Raw genomic sequence first — 27,243 nt, 5'->3', positions numbered from 1 at the left:
CACACTGTTATTCATTCTTTCATGTGACAGCTACTGAGATGGGGCTGGGGACAGAGTGGAAAGCAAAAAACAGACATGTCATGGGGCTTAATGTCCAGTGTTGAGGACAGATCTTAAGTCATCATGGTGTTAAGTTCATAATTACAAGTTGACGTAAGTGCTAAGAAGGGAAGGAATGTGGGTCTCTGAGAGCAGATAACAAAGGACTCCATGATGGACAAGGGGGTCAGAGAAGGTTTTCATGAAAGAATGATGCTCTAGTTGAGATCAGAGTGGTGGGAAGGGCATGCTTGGCATTTGGGCTTCATCATGAGACCAATGGGAAGCCACCGAACATTTCTAAGTGGAGATTGAATACATGACTCTGTGCTGTGAAGAGGTTGGAGGGCTTAGAATAGATGTGGTAAGACCAATTAGGAGTCTGTAGGAGTCCAGCCAAGAGTGATGATGGCTTGGGTCCCAGTAATGGCGGTGGAGATGGGAAGACATGATCCGGGTACTTAGAAGGTAAAACTGGCAAAGCCTGGGGTAGATCCAGTGTGAGGCACGAGGGAGGATAGGTTTCCTGAGTTTCTGTGCGGCTCCATGTAGAGGTTCAGAGTAAGCAAACCAGCAAGTTAGATAGAGAAAGGAACCCTCATGAGCCATAGTTTTGTCCTTTCTCCGCATCTCCTATCTCCCGGTCCCTGAACCACATCTCCCAACTCCTGCCATTAAATAAAGAGAAGGGAACAGGAATCTTCTTTCTGGAAATTCCTCAGAACTTCTAGCTAACCAGAGAGAGACCCTCATTCTGCTCAGTCACAACTTGGTTGTGGGCCAGCTCAACATCCTCTGGGAAACTACACATACTTGCTTATGGGGTACATTGTTTTAGCCTGTAAACTGCATAATTGCCCTCTTGCCCTCTGGAAGACAGTCCAGCAGAGAAAGAAAAGCCATTATGCAAGTCTCTCTGTCTCATTTCTAAGGGCATTAAACCCCCACTCTGGCCACCAGAGGAAAGCAGCATTGTCCCAGCTCTGCTTCCTGAAGTTTCTACGGTGGACCCTCATGGGACTCTCCCCAACTTGGTGATGCAAATGAGAAGTTGTGTGGTGTTATAAGGTGCAGAGGGTTGACCCCATTAATCATGCTCTCCTTCCTGAAATACTTCCCTCACTTGGCTTCTGGGAGCCATTACTCTGCTGATTCTCCTCCTATGTCGCTGGCTGCTATTTCTAAATGTTTTCTGCTCGTCCCCATGCTTCTTCTTAACCTTTATAATTTCAAGTTTCCTAAGGCTAAGTTCCTGGACTGCTTTTCTTCTCCCTCCTCATTCCTTCCTTGGTGATCCCAGCCAGTCCTATGGCTTTACACATAACTTATACCCTGATGCTTCCCCAGTCCACATCTCTAGGCTCAACATCTCCCTTAGTTATCCAGCTGCTTTCTTCCCACATCTCCATTTTTATATTCAGCCTAATGTCTAAACCTGAATGCCTGATGTCCTGCCTTTCCCCATCCATTGTTCCTCCACTAGTCTTCCCATCTCAGTTCATGATAACACCACTTACCCACTTTTACCGACACAAAAGCATCCTCATTCTCTAAGTGTAGTCTACGAGCAATCACTATCAGCTCCACCTTCCAGGTATATCTTGAATCTTGTCACTTCTCTCCAGATATCCACCAGATATCCACCAGCACCATTCTGTCCACCATTGTCTTTCTTGGACTTCTGCCGTGTTTTCCTAAGTGGACTCTCTGTTTCTGTTCCTGTATGTTCTCCGTTCTTCACCCAGAAGTCAGAGTGATCCATCTAAAACATGAACCAGAGTATGTCACTCCTTGCTCTTCACTCTCTAGTGGGTCTCATCCTATTTAGACAAACTTCAAAGTCTGACCGTGACCTAGGAGGCACTCAGCCCACCTCTCCAGCCTCACCTCCGACTGCTCTCCCCATCACTCACCAGGCTCAGCCACACTGGCCTCCTTGGTGTGCCATGAACACACCAAGCACCCTCCAACCTTAGGGCTTTCACATGTGGTGCTTCTTCCTCCTGTAGGAAGCATGGCTTCTTCCTCCTGTAGGGCATGGCTACTTCACTGCTTCATTCAGGTGTCTGCTTTACCTTCACTTCATCAAAGAGACCTCCTTAATAATTTTTAAAAAGCACCCAGACCCTATCAGTCTATAAATTTACTCTGGTGTATTTTCCTTCAGAGCATATATCACTCTCTGACCTAATAACTTTCAATTATTTACATCTTTGTTAGTTTCTTCTATAAAAATATAAGGCCAGGAAGTCAGGGACTATGCCTACCTCATTTGCTGCTGAATCTCCAGTGCCTGGTACAGAGTTTGGCTCATAGTAAGAGCTCAATAAACATGTGTTGAATAGTTGAATAAATGGATGCCTGGTTCTATTTTAAGAAGGTTAAGTAAAGAAACACCTATGGGATGCAAAGAGCATACACAGGGAAACACTGGCCATCTGAAAGTGTTACATGAGTTTTGGAACAGGTTGAGGAATGTTAGGGGGAAGCAGACTGGAGGTGGGGGAAAGCAAGCTGCAATTAAAAAAAAAGGATTTACGGTAACTTGTTGAAAGGAAGGAGGGTAAAACAAAAACAGAGAGTAAGGGTATTGAACTTAAATACTTCCTGAGACTTCAGAAACCCTGAAGTGGGAAAGCACATAATATAACCAGGAGAACGACATTCTAAAAGGGTCAGGCACATTATGGAAAAGCAGAGGGAGAAAGAAGAGATGGGAAAGAATGAAAATGTGACTGTATTAGGTTTACAAAAAGCCATGATGTCCTTCACCGAATGTTTGTGTAAATCGTTTTGGTTTTCCTGGTGGTGGGAAAGGAAGTACAAATGCCGTGTGGACACTATGGAAATTCATTTCGCAGTTTTTGAAGGATGTTGTCATGAAAAGAATAAAAGGCAACACTGCTAGGATGTGAGAGTAAACTTTGAAGAGCCTGCTCAGAATCCCAAGTGGTGGGGTTGCCTGGGTGGCTCAGTAAGTTAAGCATTGGACTTTTGATTTTGGCTCCGGTCTTGATCTCAGGATCATGAGATCAAGCTCCATGTCAGGCTCTGGGAGTGGAGTTTGCTTGAGATTCTCTCTTTCTCCCTCTCCCTCTGCCCCCACCCCCCAATCACTCTCAATCTCTAAGAAGAAGAAGAAGAAGAAGAGGAAGAAGAAGAAGAGAAGAAGAAGAATCCCAAGTGGCCCAAAATCTAGGGCAGTGAATAAACCCAGAACTCCAGCTGCTGGAAGAGTAAGGCAGCTAGGGATGACCTATGGAGGGAGCCCCCGCTTGCAGGAGGTATGTGAAAGAAGGAAAGAGAGAGAGAACACTCCAGAGTGCTCAGAGAGTCTAGCTTACAATAGGAATATATTTCTCATGCCAACTTGCCTATCCAGGAGCCATCCCTTTGGCTATATTGATTGTGAGCTGTGCAGGTAAGCAGACGCAGACAAGTAGAGGTGAGGATGTGACTCAGAAAGTGTCTAAACAAAGATAGAGTTCCTGAACGATCAGCAGGTGATAACTGCCACCATCCTTCTCCTGGATAATAGGAGAATCCGTCCTTCCCACCTTCTCCCTCAAGTTTTGGCACTGAACTCTGGAAGGCCCAGCCTGCAGCTCTGCTGGAAATGTGGCTTGAGAGCTCCACAGCCGTGGTTAGCACACTTTGTGGAGGGTTCCTTGAGTCCAGCTCTGCAATCCCACAATGCCCAAGTCAGTGGTCCATCCTGTGCATCTTTAAAGTGATCTGGAGACAGAGCTGATCCAGAAGCACCAGTCTTGATGCTTTCCATGCTGGAGGGAAGGAGCCACCCTTTCACCCAACAAAGGATGCTCCCTGCGAGGGGTCAGGGATCAGAACAACCAGAGCGGGCCCAGCTTCTGTCATGTGTTGGCACTTTCCTTCTCCTCGTGCCTTGGAAGCAGTGTCCTGAGCAGACATGGGGTGATGCCCCACCTCCTCGTTGATCCCTCCCACATCCCAGATGCACATGCCTACTACTTCCCACCTGCAGCTCATGCAGGCTCAGCCATCCAACTACCAACCAAGGCTTGGACTTAGAAACTGAAGCTGCTCTCTGGAAGAACACTGGAAGACCTTGTATCTTCATTCAAACTCTCTGGGCCAATGCTACAGGCACAGCCCCACCACATGTCACTTTCCCAAGCCTGACACCTTTTCTAGACACATTTCCAGGATGAGCAAATGAAATAGCAGTCACACCTCCACTTGGGTCCCAAGACAATGTGGACAACTTTCTCTGCGCTTTCTACTCCAAGAGCAGATACTTCCCCCAGCATGCTCTGCTTGGGAGGAGAACACTGATAGACTCAGGAAGATGCCTCCTTTCTCTGTGTGTGACGACTCTCCTGGAGATCTACCAGAATCTCTCCGGTGCTGCAAAAACAGCCACTCTTAGATGAAAAGAGCAGCTTTTATTCCTGCTGCGAAGTTTGGAGAAATGCCCGGGGCAGGCAAGAGGAAGGATCAGGTTAATATCTACTCCTTTCTCTTAGTATCTGAGCAATTTGGAAACTGTATCAGTCAGAAGAGGTTAAGTCATGCTGCGGTAACAAAAGACTCCCCAAATCTCACTAGGTTCAAATAATAAAAAGAATTTATTTCTTGCTCGTCCTGCACGTCCACATTGGCAGAGGGCTCAGCTCCTTGGAGCCACATAGGAATGCAGACTGATGGAGGAGCCACTATATCCAATGTTATAAGTTACTGTATCAGAAAGAAAGGCGATCTGGAGAGGGTCTTTTATCGGCAATGAAACAGTCCAGTCTAAAAGTGACAACGTGTCACTATATTCACAGTGCACTGGTCAGAACTAGCCATTTAGATGCATCCAATCACGGGGGGGCCAGGACATGCAATCCTCTCCTGCTCCAGAAATGAAGAGAATCAGAAATGCTTGGCAAATTGCATTAATGATGGCCACAGAGTATTTGTGATAAGGAAGCCAGCTCCTGGAGAAAGACCACCCTTTGCATCAAGCTCAGAAACAGCCCTTCACCCTTTGAAGCCAGGAGAGGCCCTGTGATGATCCCAATGGGTGGGTCAAGAGAGGAAGTGGTGGCCAGAGGGTGTTCTGCAAGAGAGATTTTGTTACCCTCTAGTGACATTTATTGAACAACAACATTTACTATGATGGATGGCTCCTGGAAGCATGACATTTAAATGTTTATTGATCCCCTTGTAAGCTGAACAGGACCCAGGAGATGCTCAGAACCAGGCCCAGAGCCAAGCGGGCCAGCTGCACTGTGTAAAGTGGGGCTGACAGATGCCCCAGCATCTAGCCCACTAAGGGCATGTCTTCCTCACCCCGGGGGGGACACACAAGAAGGCTTAAAGTTCAGTTCTCCCCTCATAAAGGCCAGGCTGCATCAGTCCAGAAGGGTGAGCCCGGCAACTAGCTCACTCTTTTCTTGTTTTTCTTCAAATTCACACTGAGGATTTCTTGTCTTACTCACTCTTCAACTGTGTGATGACTGTCAGTGGTAACAGGTACAAAGCCTTCTAGACTGTCCCTCCCCGGCATACTTTCGCAGAAGCGCAAGCCACCTGCCGTCCCACCCCTCTCCGAGGTCTCCCTCCTGTCTCTCTCAGGGCCTTCTGGGAACCAGAACCTCCATCCCAGCAAACGGGGTATGGAATTCTCCCTTCCTTCTGAGGGATGCCGAAGATGGGGGAAAGCTGGAGTATGAATACCGTGGTTAAACAGGCACAGTGGAGTGTGGAGTTCTGAGGCTGGCTTGTTTTTGGGAGGGAAAAATCAGGAACTCTTCGGAACATAGGCTGCAGTGGGAAGGGTTATTTGAAATCTGGTTTGAGGCAGGAGCGTGGGACTCTTGGTAGAGGAGGCTGCAACAGGACAGGGGTAGCCAAGGACTCTGAGGAGACTGGTGGGGGGGGGCAGTGGCGGGGGGGTGTCACGAATCTCTCTCTCTCTCTCTCCTCCTCTCCCTCCTCTGCTTTCCTTCCTTTTTCCTTCATTCTCATGAAAATCTCTCTTCTAACAAAGTGACAGCATTGCCACTGGTAGGACATTCTTACAGCCTACCACCACCAGGAGAAAGAGGGCTGCTCTTGCCCCATGGTTCCAGAAAATGTCCCATAACTGCCTCTCCTTTAGCCTGGCCTTGGTCATTTGCCCATCACAAGCCAACACCTGTGACCTGACCACGCAGGACGGTCGACCAGCCGCCCCTGCACGGAGCCAGGTGTGGAGGGCTCAGCTTCCCTCAAATAGCAAGGATGCCCATTTCTGGAGGGAGAATGGATGCCAGCAGAAACAAGAGCATCCTCTCTGAACACCAGCTAACCTTCCATGGGACTAGTCCGTGTAGGGCTCTGCTTGCATTTTACTATTACTGCTAATAAACAGCTGTTTAGCTTAATTCCGTGAGTTTTTTGATGGGTCTGAAGAAGTGGAACCCCAACGAAACACGGACTGTCCCCCTCCCTCAGCTCCTCTTCTGTGAGTTTCCCTCCAGGGCTATCCAAGGGTCTGCTCCCTGGGAGCATGATTCTAGGGATTTTAGAAGGAGTCACAGGCCCTGATACTCAACTATAGGACTCAGCTGAGATTTTTTTAAAGCCTTGGAGTTATTTGTAAAAAACAGTGGCCTCATCCGATTCACTTCATTCAAATTAAAAGTCTCTGCTTACCTAATTGTTTACAGAAACCCTCATAAATGAGATTAACATTGAAAAAAAAAAAAAAGCAAAGACAACAAGATAATTAAGTCTGATTGCTCCAGAGCAGGTTGGTGACAGCCCTGGAAACATGCCAACACTAATTGACTGGAGATATTTCCTGTACAGTTAATTGCAAATGGTCATTGAAAGCCCTTGAAATGATCTCAGGTTCCCCTCAGCTGGAGTGTGGAGAACGGATTTAGAAGTGTGAAGGAGACAGGGATTGGAAAGGGGACACACCACGGACGTCAGGTCCTTCCTGTCCCAGAGCATACTTTGACCATGTGCTGGGAAAGGAAAGGACACAAAGATTCCCAAGGCTTCAAGTCACCCGAGAAGACACGCAGTGGCGACCTTTAAAAATGGCAGAATGAGATGCAGAGGGCTTCCGGGAACAGGGTGGTGCCTCTGAGGGAAAGGTGGGCTAACCTGGGAAGGAGGAAGAGCAGGAAAATCGAGGGGAACTTCGTTGGGAAGACTGCCTTGAAGTGAGGTCTTGGAGGGTAAGATTTAGGTACAAGAAGGCGGGCAGGTGGGAGAGAGAAAGACCTATGTTCGTGATGTGTTAAGGAAAGCCTCAACACGCTAGTGGGGCCCAAGTGTTCTGTCTACTCCTTTGGTGCCAAGGAACAGACACTCCATTCCTCTTTGCTGGCGGGACTCACATGGGACCAGAAATCTTACAGCAACCTAGGACTCCCCAGGCTCAGGCGGCAGACTACTCATGTTTCAGGGTACAAGGCAGCTTAGTGGCCAGGTTTCTCTGCTGCCCCTTTCATGGAGATGTCTTCTGGCGTCACCCAGGGCTTGGCTGTTAATGGAACTCAGCTCCTCTCTCTCCTCTAGACCCTTTTCTGTAACGATGAGTTTCAGCTGGTTGCCTCCTCTCACGCCTGTTTCCTCACGGCTCCTAGCCCTCACATCTTCTGCCCCATGAAAGCTCTGTACTGTCTTCCATCTGCATTTTGAGTTTTTACTTTGGAGCTCCATAGCAATGAATGATTAACTACCTACATAGCCAGTTAAAATGCTCACAAAGGTGAATCCAATTCGCTTTGATGGTAGATACCTGTCACTGACCAGATTTTGATCATGTGTCTGGTACTAGGCAAGTCAGACCCATGTGGCCCAGAACGTGGACCCCTGCCAGGAATATTCTGGAGCCATTTGCCTCAATAAGCAGCTATGGGGCAGGACTTCCCAGAAGCGGTTTCAGATGTCAGGTCAACTGGCTTGTCTAATGCAAAAGAGATACAGACACAAGGTGGGAAAATTGGCTTGGCATAAAGGCACGGAAGAACTCGCATTGTAGACCAGCGATTCTCAAGCCTGACCGTGTATGGGAATCACCACAGGGGTCACCCCCAGTTTGTGATCCAGTAAACATGGGTTGGGCCTGAGAGATCCCATTTCTGACAGGTTACCGGGGAGATGCTGATGCTGCTTGTCCAGAGACCACACTTGGAAAAACCACTGTTGAGGACTGACTAAGACTATTTCCCATGCGCCAGTCTGGCCTGCTGCCCATTTGTGCAAGGCCCCCAAACTCGGAATGGTTTTTGCATGTTTAAGTGGTTGGAAAAAAAGAAACAAATCTAAATATATAAATCTAGCTATATTCTGGTATGAATATTCTATGACATTCACATTTTTGTGTCCATGAATAAACATAGGACGCAGCAATGCTCACTTGTTTACGTGTTGTCCGTGGCTTTTAGGATACCATGGCGGCGCTGAGAAGCTGCAACAGAGACCAGAGGGGCCCATAACATGTTTGCTCTCTGGATTTTTACAGATGAATTCTGCTGACTCCTGTTCTGAGCAAAGGGGTATGGTGTTATTTTATATAATTCTGGAGATTTATCTGAAGAGAAGAAATCTGCGTAAGTGTAGAAATTCTTGTGAGGGATTCTTTGAGGCACTAAGTGATCCGGGCCTCGGGTCTCGACTTCATGGGCCCAGGGTCCAGTGCCCACTCTCCCACAGGACCCATTCTGGGAAAACCGTCTCAGCCCTCCGAGGAGGATCTTAGCTCTCGGAAGCTGGGATTGTCAGCAGAGCTGATTCCTCCCCATGCAACAACTGCTCTTTATAGTCACTGTTTCTTCCCCTCCACCGCCTCCAGGATTTGGGATACACTGATGGCCCACTCCTGCCCCTCCTCGTCACCCTCCCCCCCTTAGCTCGTTCAGTCAAGACCAGCAATGATCACCAACCCTTAGAGAATGTCTGTGTCAGAGACTGTTCTCAGTAATTAACAGAATTAGTCCTCACCAGAAAACCATGAGGAAGGCAGGATTATTACCCCTGAAGAACTGAGGCACAGAGGGGTCAAGCAGCTGCCTAATATCAAGCAGTGGTGATTGGAAAGTCTGGAGATCGGGGTTCAGATCCCTGCTCCTGGTCTGAGTTCAGATCCTAGCTCCTGCCCACATGTGGTAGAACTGCTCGGCCATGCCACTGGGCCTGGGAGAAGTTATCTCGAGGAGACAGAAAGAAGCTTCCTTCAATCTCCATTTGAAATGTGGAAGGTAAAACTTAATAAAGCTTTTCAAGGAAATATCTTTGTGACCTTGAGTAGACAAAGATTTCTTAAACAGGACACAAAAGAGCCAACTGTAAAGACAAAAAAAAGAATGATAAATGGGTGAACGTTAAAGTTAAAAACTTCTACTTATCAAAAGACCCCATTAAGAGAGTGAAAAGATAACCTTTTTTTTTTTTGAATGGGCAAAAGATTTGAACAGACTTTTCATAGAAAAAGATATCCAAATGGCCATTCAATATACCAAAAAAAAAAAAAAAGTGCTCAGCTTTCTTAGTTATCAGGAAAACACAAATGAAAATATAGGGGTGTGATAGACTACACCTCCACTAAATGAAAAACAAAACTGAGCTATTCTCTTTCAACAATCAAGTGTTGGCAGGGATATGGAACAATCAGAACACTCATGCACTGTTGGCAGGAATGTACACTGATACAATCATTTTGATTAAGCCCTGGCAGCATCTACTAGAGCTTAAGATATGCGTAACCTATGGTCCAGCAATTCCAATCCTAGGTATATATCCCGAAAAAATACACACATGTGGTCGTCCAAAGAAATGTACCGGAAATCTCATAGCTGTACCATTTGTAATAACCCCCAAGATGTGCATCAATAGTGGAATGGATAAATAGTGTTACAGACACACAGTGGAATACTCTCCAGCAATGGTACGCCACAGCAACACACCTCCACAGAACGATGAATTAATCTTACAAGCAATGTAGAGCAAAAGAAGCCAGAGGCGATATGTCTACAAAGAAAGATGATCTGTGTGTGAAAAGACAGGAGAGCGGTCATCCTGGTGGGATTGGGGATGGGGGTGAGTAACTGGAAAACAAGACTTAAGAGGTATGTGGGGTGCTGATCATATTCTTTCTTGATTTGGGTACTGGTTATTCAAGTATGTTCAGTTTGTGACAATTCATTGTATGGTATTTTTTTTTAATGGAAGAATAGTTGACACACAGTGTTACATTAGTTTCAGGTACAGTATACTGATCCGACAAGTCTATACATTGTGCTCTGCTCACCACAAGTGTAGCTGCCACATTGTGTGATATTCTTCTGTGCCCTTTCCTGTACTTAGATCATGTGCACATTTCCTGTATGTATGTTGATTGAACATTTACAAAATATTTCTACTGGACAGACATGCACACTACAGTTTGTACCTCCTCCAGCATCCCTGCGGACACAATACGCTCAGTGTGTAGGTAGATGTGGGAACCCGTTTACGGACTGCTCATTAAGCGAGCAGTTAAGCTCAGAAAAATCCCCAGTCAGCTGCCTTAGAGTACCAGACACCCATCCTTAAGACGATTTCCAAGCATGTTCCAAGCTGAGTTAAATCCCTCAAACACCTTATTCTGGTTACACGGAGAGAGACTTCTACAGTCTGATCCATCACCTACATCCTGTCAGCAAACTTCCCTTCTGTATTTAGGAAAGACACTCTCTTTCTGACTAACCTAGCAGGGAAAGTATTTCCTGAGCCTCGGCTCTGTGTTGTGACATCCAAACAGACGTGTGAACGAAAATCACTTTTCAATCCCTGACATCCTTGGAGATCAGAGGCTGAGAGCAAGCAGGTGTATCTGCTTTGGTAACTTATCTTATTTAGGCTATGTAGTATTCTTTTTTTTAATATATTTTATTTATTTATTTGAGAGAGGGAGCAAGGGCAGTGTTGGGGGAGCAGAAGGAGGAGAGAAAATCTGAAGCAGACTCCAAGCTCAGCACAGAGCATGACACAGAGCTTAATCTCACAACCCTGAGATCACAACCTGAGCCGAAACCAAGAGTTGGATGCTTAACCCACTGTGCCACCCAGCCGCCCTGGCTACATAATATTCTATTTTAAATTTGAATTAGCTACCAATATTTAAAAATCAGATTTTTGCCCCAAACTCTAAGTTTCTGGCTTCTCGGGAAAAATCGAGCGACATCCACCTTCCTGAGGCCCACACCAGTTCACTCCTCTCAGCCACCTTAGATCCTTGGCTCCTGGAGACGTGGGGTTGCAACTCCTAATGTAGAAAGCTGAAAAGCAACTACCAAGGCCCCTTGTGCTGATGGACTTTATAAGGTAGGACACTGGGCATTTCATCAATTGGGTCAACCAATATTGATGGCCCTGGCCCTGTGTTAGGGGCCAAGCCAGTAAAGTTAGCCCTTGGGTCCAAGTTTCATCATCTTTAAAATAAGGGAACCAAAATACAGATTTTCTGCAGTCCCCTCCAGCTTTAAATTTTGATCCATCTGTGATTTCAATTAAATCCAGAGAATTGGGATGTAATTATGTTTCGTGAATAGGGCCAGTCATTCCAAGCTAGTGTGCATGAATCATGCATGCATAACAAGTCCCTGTCACAGTCACTGGGGTCCAGCATGGCCCTTCTCTTTGAGGCCTTGGTTTCGGGGGACTTTGAGTAGCCCCAGGAAAAGAGACCACATGGGAAAACACCCCACCTCCAGACTCTATTTACAGAAGGCACTGGGTGGCTTTAGCCTAGAAGCTTCAACACATTTTCCCATTTTTTCACACCAGTGTCTGGAAATCCCCAGCTACCCCCGCTCCAGACCCACTGAATCAAAGTCTGCCTTTTAACAAGATCCTTTGGTGATTTATATGGCATTCGCGTTCCAGACAGAGGATCTCCTCGGTTGGATGTTCTAATCCTGGGCTCCTTAAGAAGATGCATGGCATCCCAGCTTCATCTCTGCCTGTCCCAGCCAACAGTCAGCAGTCCTGGTCTCAACTTCCCTCCCCGGCAATGTTACGGGTGACATTCACACTCACGCTCCCAGGGACAAGCTCATGGCACCTTAGCCCTGCTCTTGGTGACTCCACCTTGTCCTCTCCCGCTCAAGAGAGCATCTTGGAATTCTAGGGAGTGGAAATGACTGCTTCAACTTGTTGTGAATTTTCAAAAGCAAATCACGCATGTGCCTCCCTCCCGTTACTACTATTAAACAACAAATTACTCTGACCTTCCTCACAAAGGCTCATGACACACAGCTGAGAGCCTGCTAGAAACAGGGCCTGGGAAGGAGGGGGTGGCTCGGGAGAGGAGTAAGAGCCTCTGGTCCCCTTCCAGGCAGATGCTAATGAGCCTCACCAGCCCTTCACCTTCCTGCCAGAGAAGCCAGCCGGTAATGTGATGAGCTGTCATTGTTCATTACAGGGACAGCTGATGGGCCCAGAGGTGTCCATGGGCACAGACCAGCCTGTGGGGGCAACATACGAGGGGGGCTATGCTAGGGGCAGAGGGCCTGAGGAAGGGGGGCAGGGGACAAAGAAGAGCCCACCCCAGGGTCAGCTTCTGTCCTGCATGCCCACTGGGCAGCTTTTCCTCGCTCAGGCTGCAAGGAAAGGCTGCTCAATACAGAGTTTGCTTCCTGAACACTGCTAGCTTGTCATGGTCCGGCACACTGGCCAACCAGAAGAATGAATCTGGGGGTCTCTCTGTCCCTGCAGCTGCAGGACTGGGGCTGTTGGAGAGAAGAGAAAATAAAATGAGAATGTGGACTGGGGCGGAAGGACCAAGCTTTTCTGTTGGTCCTGAAGAGAATGCCACTTCCCTCCAGGTAAATCAGCCCCCACCCATCCCATCCCAACCCAGGTAGGTTATTGGGTCCTGGGTCTGAAAGCAGGATGGAATCATCACAAGATTTGATGCGTCCCAGATCCCTCATCCAGAAGTCATATCAGTATCCTCTTGTCACAGGTGAGACCACCAAGTCCCCAGATGGTCAAATGACTCAGCCAAGGTCAGTGGGCCAAGATCGTGTGGAAGAGGAAGGAAGCAAAGATCTATCTGCATTCCTGCCTTCTGACGTGGGATGTTTCAACAGCCCCGAGGTTGATGATGGTGGCAGCTTTGGGGCAAGAGGCAGGAGGGAGATTTGGGCACACACCTAAGTTTGCAGCCTATTCCTCTTTCATGACCAGGCCAAGCCTCTTTCCCCTGGAAGCCTGCCCTGACCCGCTTACTCCCATGGCACCTCCTTCCCCATCTGCCCTACTTACAGACTTTAGGAAGTCAGTCCACCCACTTGTTGCAATTAAGATTTTGTTCACCATGCCATGCGCTCTAAGCGTCTCCCCACTACATCGTAAGGTTCTCATGGTCATTTTTCTGCTCACTGCTCCTAGTTCAGTCCGATGTATATATATAGATTCTCAGCATGTGTCCTTTGACAGAGCTAACTGGCCAGAGATCACCCTGCAATTTTTAAACAGATAGTACCCAACTAAGGAAAAGTGGAGGGAACTTGGAAGGATCCATTTCCAGAAGCAATTCTTGATCTTCTAAAAAACAAACAAGCAAGCAAATAAACAAACAAAACAGGTGTGTGCCTGTGTGTTGGTGGGGTGGAATTCTGCTCTTTAAGCACCTTGGGGACAGGTGGATATCTTTCTATTTCTGAATCCACTTCCCTCACCCCTACCACCCCATTCTAGCATAATTCCTAGCACACAGTAGATGCTCATGAATGCTCGTCAAATAAATGCAGTGAGAGAAGAAAAAGGAAAAAGGAAAAGAAGGATTTCAAGAAAGCAGGCTAAGAGGCAGAAGGAGTGAGGGGGGTACTGGTCATTGCGTCTTGGGTCTAAATGCCCTTTCCACCCTCTCTTGCTGCACTCTGTCCCTGCAGCTCTAGGGGTAGGTGATGTGGCCGGGGGTGGATGCCTGAGTGGCCAGCACCTGCAGGTGTCCGGGGTGGTCCCAGGGCCAGCAGCAGCGTTGGCTGTTGGGTCCAGTGGCCCTCTTGTTGCTTTCTGCAGCACATCAGTGATTTCTCTGAATCACAACAGTGGCCTCCCTTGGTGCCAGCCACCATCACACCCCTGGGCTCTGGGATCTCCGGACTTTGATTCCTCCATCCCCAGGGGCAGTGGTGGCTTCCTGCCATTTCTAATCTCCGGAAGAGCCGGACCTCCTCTCTGGGGCGCTTTCGGCCTGTCCAATGCTTTTTTTTTTTGAAACACAACGTTTTATTACTTTTATGTACAGAAAATTCAACAGCGTCCACTCAGCCCAGTTTCGTTGCCAGTTCTTTAGCCTTTGCCTTTTCCAGCTTGGCGATGCGAGCCACAGACTTTGGGCCCAGGACGTTGCCTCCCCAGTGGCAGCGGATCTCGTCGTATCTGTCATTGTAGTTGGTCCTGATGGCCTCCGCCAGCTTTGCCAGGGCTCCTTTGTCTTCCGAGTTGACCTGTGTGAAGGCGACAGTGGTGCAGGTCTTCCTGTGGACCAGACGGCCCAGCCTGGCCTTACCCTTGATAATGCAGTAGGGAACCCCCATCTTACGGCACAGGGCAGGCAGGAAAACCACCAGCTCAGTGGGATCCACATCATGTGCAATCACTACCAGCTGAGCCTTCTTGTTTTCCACCAAGGTGGTGACAGTGTTAACCCCAGCTTGAAGGACAGGTGGCCTCTTAGTGGGGACATCCCCTTTGCCTGCAGCTTTCTTCTCAGCCTGGGCCAACAATCTCTGCTTCTTCTCCTGCTTTGTCTCTGGTCTGTACTTGTGGGCCAGCTTAAGGAGTTGAGTAGCTGTCTGGCGGTCCAAGGCCTGGGTGAACTGGTTAATTGCAGGAGGCACTTTTAGACGTTTATAGAGAATAGCCCTTTGCCGTTGCAGCCGGATGTAGCGGGGCCATTTGACAAAGCGGGTGAGGTCCCTTTGGGGCTGGATGTCCTGTCCGATGCCAAAATTCTTGGGCCTCTTCTCAAACAGGGGATTGACCACCTTCTTGGCCTCCTGCTTCTTCACGACAGCAGGGGCCAGGGCCACCTTCTTCCCCTTCGCCTTCTTCCCTTTCGGCATCTTGGGTTGCTGGAGGAGAGAGACCGTCCAATGCTTTTATAACATGTTCCACCCAGGGCTTCCCTGACGTTTGACATATTTAGCATGGTTTATTTTTTTTTTTTCTGGGTGGATTTTGTCCCCTAAAACCAAGAAAGAAAGCAAAACGGACGGAGGGGTGAAGCAAAAGAGAAATATGTGGTAAGACCGGAAGCAAAGGTCAGTTCTGATTGAAAACGGGAATGAACGCTGAAGGCAATTGTGTCCCATCGAAGGACACATCCAGAGCATGCTTGACACAAACAAGACAAATCAATCCTTCCGTGAGTGATGCCTCGGGGTTTGGACTTTCTATTTCCCCTCCCACCTTTCCTCGATGATCCTATAATCTCACGCACAGTCCAGCCACAGTTCCCTCGGGCGCCACCTCAAACTCTTGCATCTGTTCTTCCCATTGGAAGGGAGTGCTCGGCGGCCGCCTTGAGCTCATTCGACTCTGAAGCCAGAACTTCAAGGCTTGACAGGTGACATGCCAAGAACTCCCAGAGACTTCCTCAGCCTTGTTATGGTTGATGTCATCTGCTCCTCCAAATAACAGTTAATGAAGAAACAAGAGTGTCTTTCACGTGCAAATTCCAGCTTCTGCTGGAGGAGTCTTGTCCATTTCCAACCAAAACCTTGGGTCATGGATGGTGGGAAGGCAGGGGGAGGAGGGACCTAGTGAGGGGCTGCTGAAAATTCCAAGAGGCCGGTCAGGTAGCTGCTGGGCCTCGAGGAGCACCTGGCATGTTCTCCCCTCTTCCACGCTCTGCGATGGGAAGGTCATTCTTAGCCACTTCCATCCAGCCAAACCCTCTCCCTCTCAGCCTATCCCATGTCCTCACTACAGTCTTTCTCGATTCTTCCCCACTTGTGTTCTCCAGCATTTTCCCTCTTCCCTACTCTGCACGACTTCATCTTTGTAAAGCAGGGAGGGAAGGTCATCAGCTGAGAATGTGCAAGTGGGAATAAAGTCAGGGGCTCAAGGGGCATGAGGAGCGAGACCCCCGCCACATGGTGAAGGGAAGCTTTATTAAGTGTCAGTGAAGCCCCACCAAGATCCGATAACAGAGAGCCTTGCTGATCTATCATGACTGTTTGATAACCATCTCTAGAAAGACCCTGTAGCCGAGAAACAGGACAGTGCAATTTATTCGGAGCAGGGGTTCGGCAGAGCAAATGGTCAAGGAGATGAGCCTTCTATGGGAGTTTTGCAATCAGTGTCAAAATGGCTGAGCTTCAGTTTAGGCTCTGTGAGGAAACAAACTGACCACAACTGACAACTTCTGGAAACTCCCCTTCCTGGCTCCCCCCACCCCCAAGTCCTCCCCTGATGCAGTTGTAAGCTAACAGCAGAGTTTTCTCCTGTGATTTGCCACAGTTTGGGAAGTTACCATGTTTGGTTGTATCCAGTAAAAAAGAACCTAGACTAACAAAGACTAAAATCTAAACTCATGACTCTTTTGGTCCTATATTTGGGCCAGTTCCTTTGTTGTTTTAATGTAGAACATTGTGCTGATTCCCAAATCTTCAACGGAGCTGTCTACAGAAGAGAGATTGGCCCACGTTCTTCTCCCTACATCTATCCCTCAATCCCGAGCTAAAAGTTTGCTGGTTCACCATAATAGGTCTTGTGGGCTTGCTCATGGGATTGTCATTAACAGGATTCCTTGCACTCCCCATGCCCCTTGGCTCCATCGGGCTCCATCTGGGGAGTGTCATAGGGCTTAGGACCAAGTCCCTGGTAGGGTCTTAGCTGGAGAAAGAAGTCCATGTTTTGGATTTACACAGAAGTTTGGGTCCTGCCAGGCCCTGAACCAGAGCAGGACAGGGCTTGCCAGGAGGGACAGCATAAAGAGTGGACATCCAGCTGGACAGGAGAATGCTGGTAAATATTCATGCAGCTGTCTAAATGCAAGAAGGTGCATTTCCAGAGGACCTGAGGGGCCCAGGAGACTCTAGGAGCCCTGTAGGTCCAGGATTAAAGGCAGACACAACTGCAGATGTTAGCTGGGCACCACAGGGCATGATGTGTCTGGGCCAGCAAGATGCCAAGTCCCCGAAATCAGATATGGCAAGAGCAGCAATGAGGGGGGACCGCTGAGTCAGAACCAAAAGATGTGGGTCTTTTCCCCACGAGCTCAAGGAGGATCGGGGAGGGGAGAGCAGTCTCTGCTAAGGTCACACAGCTGAGCTTTCTTGGCATGTGTGACCCAGGATTCAGGGGAGGCGCCTGAGAAAATGAAACTAGAAAGGGAAGGAAGGCAGCTAGGGTGCTGACTAGACTAGCAGCATCTCCGGCTCAGCGGTCCAGACATAGAGTCCAGGCTGGGGGCAGAGGCTGGGGAGGGGTGGAGTGGGTGGTGGGGTAGAAGAGGACAGTGTCACGGATGGATATTTTGTTTCTGATGGAACAAAACACAACTTTCGATAATAAAGTACTGGACCCTCCTGAGGGCTAAAGCACTTCACGGGGATGAAGTCAGAAAAAAAGCCTTAGATGTTCCCCATCCCTGATTTCCTTGTGTAGCTTTTGAATAGACTTGCATGGATGGTGTAGTAAGTACAGGGATGCAGTCCAAAGACTAATTTTCTCAAAGCACTCTGGTGGACAGAATTGAAGGAAGAGGGTTTGGCTAGATTAGGGGAAAGACAGATGAGTATAAATTACGTGTGGGGTAGTTTATCAGTTTGAGTGGGAGAATTAATCTATGATACGCATGTCTCTGGATGTGCGTGGCGACATAATTCAGAAATGGCAGTGGGGCAGCATTAAGGTTGAGAAATGGCGCAATTAAAAGAGCCAAGAATCACCTCTGTGAAGGCTCCTGTATCATCATTAATTCAGCCACATTACCTTCCACAAACATGGCACAAGGTCCCGTGTGCCGCCTCCAATGACCCACAGAGGAAGACCAGGGGCCAGCAGTGTCTTTGGGGCTCCTTGGGGAAATTACCGATTTTCCTACTTGACCAGCCTCTAAAGTTAACCAAGTCCTGCCCAGAGCAGCCGCAACCGTTTATGTCCTGTGACCCTGGGTGAGCTGGCAGGCGAAAAAAACAAAGAGACAAACAAAAACAAAACAAGAAGGTGGTTAGCTGCCTCATGGTGGCCAAAGTTTCTGTTCCTGTAGGTCTGGGATGGGGCTTGAGATTTTGCATCTTTAGCCAGATTCCCAGGGGTGCTGATGCGACAGGTCCCAGGACCACTTTTGAGTGGCGAGGATCTAGATGCTCTGGATGACACACACAGGCATCACCTGGTAGCCTGTTAAAAATGCCGATCGCAAGTCCCACCCCAGACCTCCTGAATCAGGGTCTGCATTCGAACAAGACCCCCTGGATGATTTACATGCTTATTTATGTTTGAGAAGCGCTGCTTTAGAGGATCTGGGTATGCATAATTGCCCCGGCATGCTGGTGCGTGTTTAGGACACAGATGGCGCTCCGGTCCTTGAACCGTGCAGTGCATTTCTCCAACCTTCTGGGTTCTCGACTGAAGGAAAAATCGCCAACTAGAGAACTCAATACAGAAAAAAAGATTGTAAACCAGAGCCTCTGAGCCAGTGTCTGATGCATCCCAACGCAGAACTTCTCTACTAGTGCAGGCTGGTGCACAAGCCCAGAGAGACCAGCAGGATTTTCTTTTCTTCTAGGAATGCCTGGGTCTGTGGAGCAAACCAAGCTCTCGTGTACCCGCCCCCCCAACGCCACAGGAGCAAGGATGGCCAGTCTGTTTTCCCCTCCCAGTGCAGCTGGAGATGCTGGGAAAAACATGCAGGGCGTGGCCAGAAAGGCAGGTGGGAACTTAATATATGCTTGATCTCACAGGGATGGGGCATGGGGTATGGCTGTGTGTGTGTGTGTGTGTGTGTGTGTGTGTGTGTGTGTACCATGGGTAGAGGAAACAGAATTCTCCGTTCCCTGTGGGGCAAAGAAGAAACACTGGGAGGGAAGTTCCCACTGTAAAAATGGAGAAGAGTCTATATACCCATGTAGGAGAAATGCTTCAGATGCTCTAATCCGGAGACTGCCTTGGCTACCACTTGAAGCCTGGAACGAAGAGATACCAGGGTCCTGAGATGCCCTCAACCGGTTCAGACTGCTGGAGGGTTCCCCAGACTCCTGAGCAGAGGTGTCCAACCCATTCAATATGTGATCAGTTGTGGGGGGAAATTTCCACCACAGCTTCCTCCCCATGGCCCAGAGATATTCCCGATGTGGGAAGAAGGGTTATTAACCCCCCTGACATGCCCTCATCCCTGCAAACCACTGTTAGACACCTCACGAATGCCTGTAAATTTCCTAAGAAGCCAATGGCTGCTTAGGATCCCTGACCTCTCCCCTCCAGAGACCCCATAATGCTGGGAGCCACTGAGGGTTGCAGGGTACTCCAGGAGGAGTGGGGACACCAGCTTGTCATCAGAACATGTTTCTATTCAAGCTGCTGGGTTTTGGTTTTTGAGGGTTTGGGGGCAAGGTAAGGGGATTGTTTGTTTGTTTTGTAAAATATTTGAAGAGATTTCAAAAGATTTCAGGGCTCTAGAAATTCATTTCGGCTGCTTTCTCATTCTAAGTAAATATTTGTTCTATTAGCTTTTTTTTTCTTTTCCTTAAAATGGCCTTCAACCCTGCACCTGAGCTCTAACTATGCTGCGATCATGAATAATGGGAAGTGGCCGCTCTCCCCAAAAAGCTGAGAAGGTCAACTCCAGATTCCTCCCCCTTCATTCTTGTTTAAGTCAGAAGGAGCTTTGTCAAGGCACCTTCACTTCTCAGCCATGATAAGAAGGATGGAAGCCAACAGTGTTCTTAAAGGGCTTTGGCAGATGGTTGAAATTCAAATTCTCCTAGAAGCAATGCAGGTTCACTCCACCCCCTTGGAAAATGTCTAATTAAAAACAAATCAAAAGGAAAAAAAATCAGCACCATCCTCTTCGTGCTGCTCATGCTTTGAAGACCTCAAGCTTGTTCTGTGCTCTTTAAAGCATGCAGCCTTCTCCCACCACTGTCAAAGTCACCCATAAGTCTGCTCCCTCTTCCCCACCTCTTGTAAAGACCCATCTTTCTGCCTTGGCTCCAGATCACAATTTATCTTTAGGAAATGGGGAAAAGCAATGGGCTAGGACTCACTCAGGGCAGTAAGGGCGGTAAGCCTATGATCCCATGATGAGCTGCCTGGATCTGAGATGGGGAGAGAAATTGAGATGGACAAAAGTTGGGTATTTGGGTCAAAGGTCCAGGCTAGAGGTCTACCAGTAGACTAGAGGTAGTCATTAATGCCAGGGTTTTCACCTGGGGGTTGAATAATGCACTAAATTTGAGCAGGAAACCTGCTTTTAAGCCCTCTCTCTGGGCAGCTTTTATCTATCTATCTATCTATCTATCTATCTATCTATCTATCTATCCATCTATCTATATCATCTAGCCATCTATCATCTATCTTAACTATAACTAATTCACAGCAGTGATGTGAAGATTAAGTGAGATTACTTACATAGAGACTGTATAAACCCAAATGGTTTTATATTTGGAGATGTAGCATTCCTTACAATTTTTGGTCTTCCTCAATGATAGAGTGAACTTGGTAGAGAGATTCTGTGTTATTTTCAATGTATTTTTTTTCTCATACTTAACTTCACCATTGAGTCAGCTAGACATTCTACATAGTTGTCTTAGGAGAAGAGTGACAAAATGGTGAAGTCTTGTTTTGAGATTTGTAATACAAGGTCTCTGGGGGAAGGGGAGCAATGAGGGGTTCCAGCCATAGATTTCATACAGGCTGGGCCAAAGCAAGGCTTCTCTCTACCTCGCCCCTACCATCAAAGGAAGGAAAGAAAGAAGAGAGAGTGTGGATGAGACCCAGAGGGACCAGACAGAAAGATACGGAGTCAACATGAAGAACCCCCAGACTCCACCCTGTGTCAGAAAGAAAGCTCTGAATATTGCCAGGACTCAGGAACAATGTGGGAGCTGGGTGAGCCCTTGCAGGCCACTCTGTGTTCATTTGCATGAGTACTCCAGAGAAACTCTGGAGTTTCTGTGGTTGCCCCCATTTTGATGTCAGCAGATACCAACAGATCATTTGATGACCATCCTATAGAAGTGACATCTGCTATGCATGTTTCTTTCTGGTTGCCATCTAACTTACTCCATTGTAAGCCCTCCTTTGAACATTGCAAGACATGTCTAAGACTCCCTACTCAGAGGATGGGGCACGGACAGACCAGTGAGGTGGGCAGAGGCATGAAAAGGCATGCCCTTGCGCCTGTGCTTCCGTAAGACTTCCTGAAATGGTTTGAGATCTTCTTTGGAGTGAGTTCAATGGCAAGACAAGTACCACCACCCCACTTCAGTGAAAAGAAGAATTAGAGAGCCCCCCACCCCAAAGAATGAGTCCTGGGGAAATACAAAACCTAGCAATAGCCTGAATTGTCCTGGTTACCAATGTGAGTGTGTTTGGTGATTGATCCCTGCTCCCTGTATTTCTCTGAAGAAGGAAGGAAAATTTTTTTCATCTTATTCCTTTTTTTTTTCAGATACAACATATGGCACATACTTCAGTCATCCCTGATCCCATCCATTTTCAACACCTCCACCACTAACGACTCTTCAAAACAGATAAATTTTGGAGGTAGAGCTGACAGACCTTGCTAATGGATTACAAAGAGAAGTTGAGGGAAAGGCAAGAATGACTTCAAGCATTTTGGCCTCAGCAACTAGCAAATGATGGCGTCAACTACTGAGATGTAGAGGAAGGAACCAGTATGCGTACCTGAGATTATATTATTTACTCAGCGAATTACTGGTTATTTTCTGGCTCTCCTACTAGTGTATAAGCTTCATGAAAACAGGGACTTAGTCTTGTTTATTGTTTTTCCCACTGACTAGAATAGTGTTTGCAATAATGACGACACTCAGTAAACATGTATTGAATGGATAAACTGTGGGAGTGAAAGGTAAGGCCAACAGCAGCTGCGGAGAGAGTTGGGTTTCAGACGGGGGAAGTATGGTTCAGTTTGGGAAATGTTAAGTTCAAGAATCCTAGGAATGATTGAACAGAAAATGTCACATAGGCTGTTGGATGTTGGAGCTTAGAGCTTAGGAAGGGGTCAAGGCTGAAGAGAAAAATGTCAGGGTCATCATCAATGTCATTGAGTATGGTTGGTACTCAACATCATGCAACTGATGAGGTCACCTAGGATAAGATCTCTTTGGAGATGAGAGGGAAGGTCCCTGAGGGCTGCCAACATTTAGAGATTGAGGAGAGTATCAAGAGTCATCAAAGGAGTTCACGGTTGTGTAGGAAGTAAACAGATGGTACTGTCTCAGAAACCAGGAGAGGAAAGGGCTTTAAGAAGGCAGAATCACACAGCTGTGTCATATTCTGCTGAGAAGATGCACAAGATGGTGTTGTTCTTGCATCTCACACTGAATTGCAAGCTTGCTGAGGGCCACGATTTTGTTGTTGCATCCTTCTGTGCCCCAAATTGTGCCATCCCTGCCCCTATTGTGATATGGTGCACTAGGGAGGCAGAGGTACATAGTACAAAGGGCTGTGCTGGGAAACAGGAGAGAGGCATCGGTCCTGGTCCCTGCTGATGACACTGGCTACCTTTGATGGAGAGTCTCCTCCCTGCTTGGCACTGTGCTAGGCAGGTAATAGATTATGTCCCACTTTGTATTCACAACTCTACATTGTACTTGTAGCATGTCCATTTTACAGACTTCCCAGAGCCAGGGTGTTGGTCAATACCAGAGAGCAGCATGCTTTTTTTCTGGGTCTGTTACAATCAAATTGGATTAGAAAAATCACCATTGTCCCTTTAAATACCACATCCTATGATCGTGGGGTTTGTTCTTTGAGGGCACAGTGCAGAAGGAGAGGTGAGTTTCTGAGGACTTCAACCCATGCTTGACAATTAGTCAATACCCAAAGGTGTATCCTGTCTGTTACCACATCGTCTGTCACCAAATTGTCTTCCCGAAGACTGCACCAAGACAGATGACTTTTTGTTGCTCTCGCTGACATGACTCTTGGGACCAGGGGACCAAGTTCAGCCTCATAGTTGTTTCTCGCTCAGTGGGTGCCAGGCAGTGCATAAGCTGATGGTGTGGAGGGACAGGTGTCCCATTTCTGCTGGCCTAATGCTTGGTTATCGGAAGAGGTGGTTGGAGGAGCAGCAATCAAGTGTTGTCTGCCCTTTTGTGGCATGACTGAGATAAATGTATTTGTTTGTAGGGAATAATGACCAGGAACTCTTGTCATCCATTTTAAGGGAAGACAAAGATGTTTAGTCTGGAGTGAAAGGGACAAAAAGGAGGTACAGTGCTGCTTTCTGAGTATAACCATTCCTTACAACTGCCCGTGGTGCTTCCAGTTCACTGAAGGGTGTCATGCAGGTTCTCTCCAAGGTACATTGTGGTGAAATGGAAGGGGAAGTGTTCTCTACTGCTCCAGAGAATGAAATGAGGATCTAGAAGTCACTGGGGAGATTAGTTTCTACTTAGCATGAGAGACAGGCTAGCAAAGTAGTTGAGTGCATGAGCTTTGGAGTCAAGCAGCTATATGATCTTCGGGATGAAATTTGAGTTTCCATACCTCAATTGTCTCATATATAAAATGGGGGGATAGAGTATTTAAAGTGTTTAACATTGTGTCCAGAACATATTCTCTTTGGTTTCATTAGGATTAGAAAGAGTATTTAAAAAAAATCTTTTCTAAGATTTATTTATTTGAGAGAGAGAGGAGGAAGGGGCAGAGAAAGAGGGAGAGAGAAGGCTTAGCAGACTCCACACTAAGCATGGAGCCCGACCTGGGGCTTGATCTCACAACCCTGAGATCATGACCCTGAGATCACAACCTGAGTCAAAACCAAGAGTCGGACGCTCAACCAACTGTGCCACCCAGATGCCCCAGAAAGAGCATTTTCACAGAGTGCTCTGACAGTGGGCAAGCCCACCCAGTCAGGGGCCAGCCTCTGAGACTGGAGGGTCTGGGTAAAGGATCACCTGACAAGGAGGGAAGATCTCAGCACAGAGATAGGCCCTGTCTCATTCTGGGACCCAAAGTCTGAGCAATGATTCTATGTGCGGCTCATCAACTACAGGTCCCTTCTGATTCTTACTTCCAAAACAGAAGTCTTGTTTTGCTTTGCTTTGCTTTGCTTTGCTTTGCAGAAGAGGGCAAGAAAGCTGAACAATGTACAAGGAGTACTTTTACAAGGATTCTCAGGGCAGCAGTTTCCGAGGTATCTGAACAGGAAAAGAAAAGGGCAGAATACACTATCTCCAGCAACATACCTGTTTTAGACTGAGTGAAGGGGAGACTCCTGGTGCAGTTGCCTGTACTACCAAGTATCTTGTGACTGTCACTATGGCAACCTATGGCTGAGAGGCCCTGGCTGCTGGATCACAGATGGGCAGTTAACCTTTCCCTCACTGATGACAAAGACCCAGCCATCCCAATGGATGCAAAACCTTGGTCTCCACTCCTTTTGAAACAAAGTAGCTGAAGAGATACCACAGCCCATTAAAAGAACTTTTGTTATAGCAGCAGAACCTGTCCTTTGTTTATGGAAGCCCACGAAATAGGCTAGTTGTCCTAGCTGTTCTGGTCAAAGACAGAATGGGGACACATCCTCCCTCCTCTGAGAGAGTTCACAAGGTATTTCTGGAGGACAGAGGGCTCCAGGACCCCACAAGGAAGAAATCCCACTGGTCTTTACTCTAAGTGCTATAGGAATTGGAAGAAGAAGAAGACCCCTGAAAACTGGAGAAGTCAAGGAAGGCTTCATGGAAGAAGTAGAATCTGAATTAGTCCTTGGAGGATGGATAGGAGGTGGTGGACAAGAAGGTTTCCAAGGCATCCGTGTCAGTTGGGTCCTCAGAAAGTTCTCTACCCTGGACTTCCCCATCTACTTCCTGTGTCCATTTCCTGCATCTCGTTTCTCCTTGACACCTCACACTGTCTCCACCCCTGCTCTGAGGTGATGCTTTTCTGAGCTTCTCTGACAGGTAAGGAGGAGAGAGCCTCCATCTATATCATTCATTCATTTAACGCATATTTCTTTGAGCACCATCTACATGAGACAAATCTGCATGAGAGAAGCAGAAAGCAAAACTCAGGACTTCAAGGACTGGCAGCCTATCATACGGCTCACTCAGGGAGGCACAAGGGCAAGAGCAAGTGCTAACGATTTGTTAAAAATAGCACTTTCGTCTCTATAAGAATAACATATATTCATTGTGGAAAAAATAGTAAAATGATGAAAGAGGTAATCTTACTATCCAAAAAATTGTGTATGTTATTTCTATGTAAATATTATATATAGATTTAGAATTTGCATATAAATGCATGTTTTAAAAAAACACCAAAATCTCCGTGGCTTAACCCAACAAGAATCTATTGTCCATGCTGCAAGCCCCACTGGTTTGGGAGGTGGCTCTGCTCCAAATAACCACTCCACACTATTTTAATTATGCCTCTATCTGAACATAATGCTTTAGGCTTTCTGAGAGGAGGAGAAAGGAATGGAATGTTGGCCATGGGCAATTAAATGCTCCCACCTTTATGGAAATCACATTGGCTCACATTTCAAAGGCCAAAGGTAGTCAAAAATCTGATTTAACATCAAGGTTGGCAGCGAGATCCAATGCTTCCTTGTGCCTGAAAAGGGAGAGGGGGGGCCCATCCTGGTGAATAGACTGCCAAGCAGAGTGTTCCAACATGTAAATGTGCCATATTTGTCCTACCAATTCTCCTGCCCTTGAAATAGCTGATGATAACTGTTCACAATCTGGGCCAGACCTTAGGGCGGACATCACACTAGAGGCCACCTTGGGTCTGAAATGCCAGAATTGAAACCAGGGTCCATAACTGAAGATGGGAGAGCTGGAGTATTACTAGAGGACCAGAGTTCTCAGGTACATCCATACGTTCAGGAAACTGTGCAGGGACAGTGTGTTACCAGGAGGGAAACATTTCACCATCAGATGACCATGAAGTCTACACAGAGTAGAGATGGTCCAAAACAAACTTGTCTATTGAGTCTCACTTTTGTCCCTAGTGTCTTCATGGAAGGATGTCAGGGGTCCCTTCTTCCCCTAATCTCCCCCAGCCTCATTTTCTTTCCTCCCTCAATGATCCCCTTACTTTTTGTACACTCTACATGACCTCTCCTTCCCTACCAGTGTCCCGGCTCCATCCTGGAGAAACTCTACAGGCTTCTGAAGTCCTGAAAATGTTCCCCTGAGACACTCCTGAAGTGTCAGATGGGCTGTTCTTATGGCAGATGAGCCCACCATAGAAGAACTTAGACATTTTTGATTCTTTACTATGGAGTACCTATACCCTTCTTCCCGCTGATTTTGCCCACCTGTGAGAAGGCACAGTGGGCATTGTTAAGCAGTGCCTGAAAACAGAACTTGCCAGGATCTTGGATCGACATCAGAGCGTAGATGTTGAGTGTAGCGTAGTCACTTTAAAAATCCTTGATTCCGTGGATGTATGGTCAGTAGTTAAAAGGTTAAAGTTACATTAAAAAGAAAGGTTGTCCTCCTTCCCTTTGCTAATATAAGTGGTCAGAGCCCAAGCCATTGGCCAAGCCATATCTGTACATGAGGGGGGCCACCTGATTTGAAAAAAGATAGGTAATAATCTCTCCCCTCTCCCACCCACCCTTCCCACGGGGTAGGATTGATGTGTGAACTCAGAGCCAACCTCATCAGGCCAGGACTGACAAAGTCTCTCCTCCCTCCTACATGCATGAACACAATCATCCTTGCCGTGTTGAAAGGGGCTAAGACCCCAGGACTTGGAGTCTGGCTTTAGGAGGAGATAGAAGCCCAATTTGGGCTTCAGGCTAAGTTTCATAACCTAGTTCTGCTCTTTCCAAGAGCTCTGCATTGAGGTGTTGAGTACAAATGGGTTCTTTGTTCCCCATATAGGCTCTCTTCGTGTGTACCTCTTTCGGGGGAAAGGTGATGGATCAGGATATCAGAATTTGGGCAGGACACAGACCTTGCCCAGAACAACATTAAAATCTACTCTTGACCTAACAATGTGCAGCTCAGAGATGGGTGAAGGCATCACAGTGGAGGTGGC

At 47.3% G+C, this 27,243-nt stretch overlaps 1 pseudogene; it reads right to left on the bottom strand.

Annotated features, from left to right (window-relative positions):
• Nucleotides 1–14,256: 14,256 nt before the first annotated feature.
• On the bottom strand, nucleotides 14,257–15,132 carry LOC112817238 (large ribosomal subunit protein eL8 pseudogene; annotated as a pseudogene).
• Between the last annotated feature and the right edge of the window lie 12,111 nt (nucleotides 15,133–27,243).

This window comes from Callorhinus ursinus, unplaced genomic scaffold (genome assembly GCF_003265705.2).
Source record: "Callorhinus ursinus isolate GAN/ISIS: 27379988/994484 unplaced genomic scaffold, GSC_fseal_2.0 scaffold43, whole genome shotgun sequence".
Lineage (NCBI taxonomy): Eukaryota > Metazoa > Chordata > Mammalia > Carnivora > Otariidae > Callorhinus > Callorhinus ursinus.
This window is presented reverse-complemented; position numbering and strand designations above follow the sequence as displayed.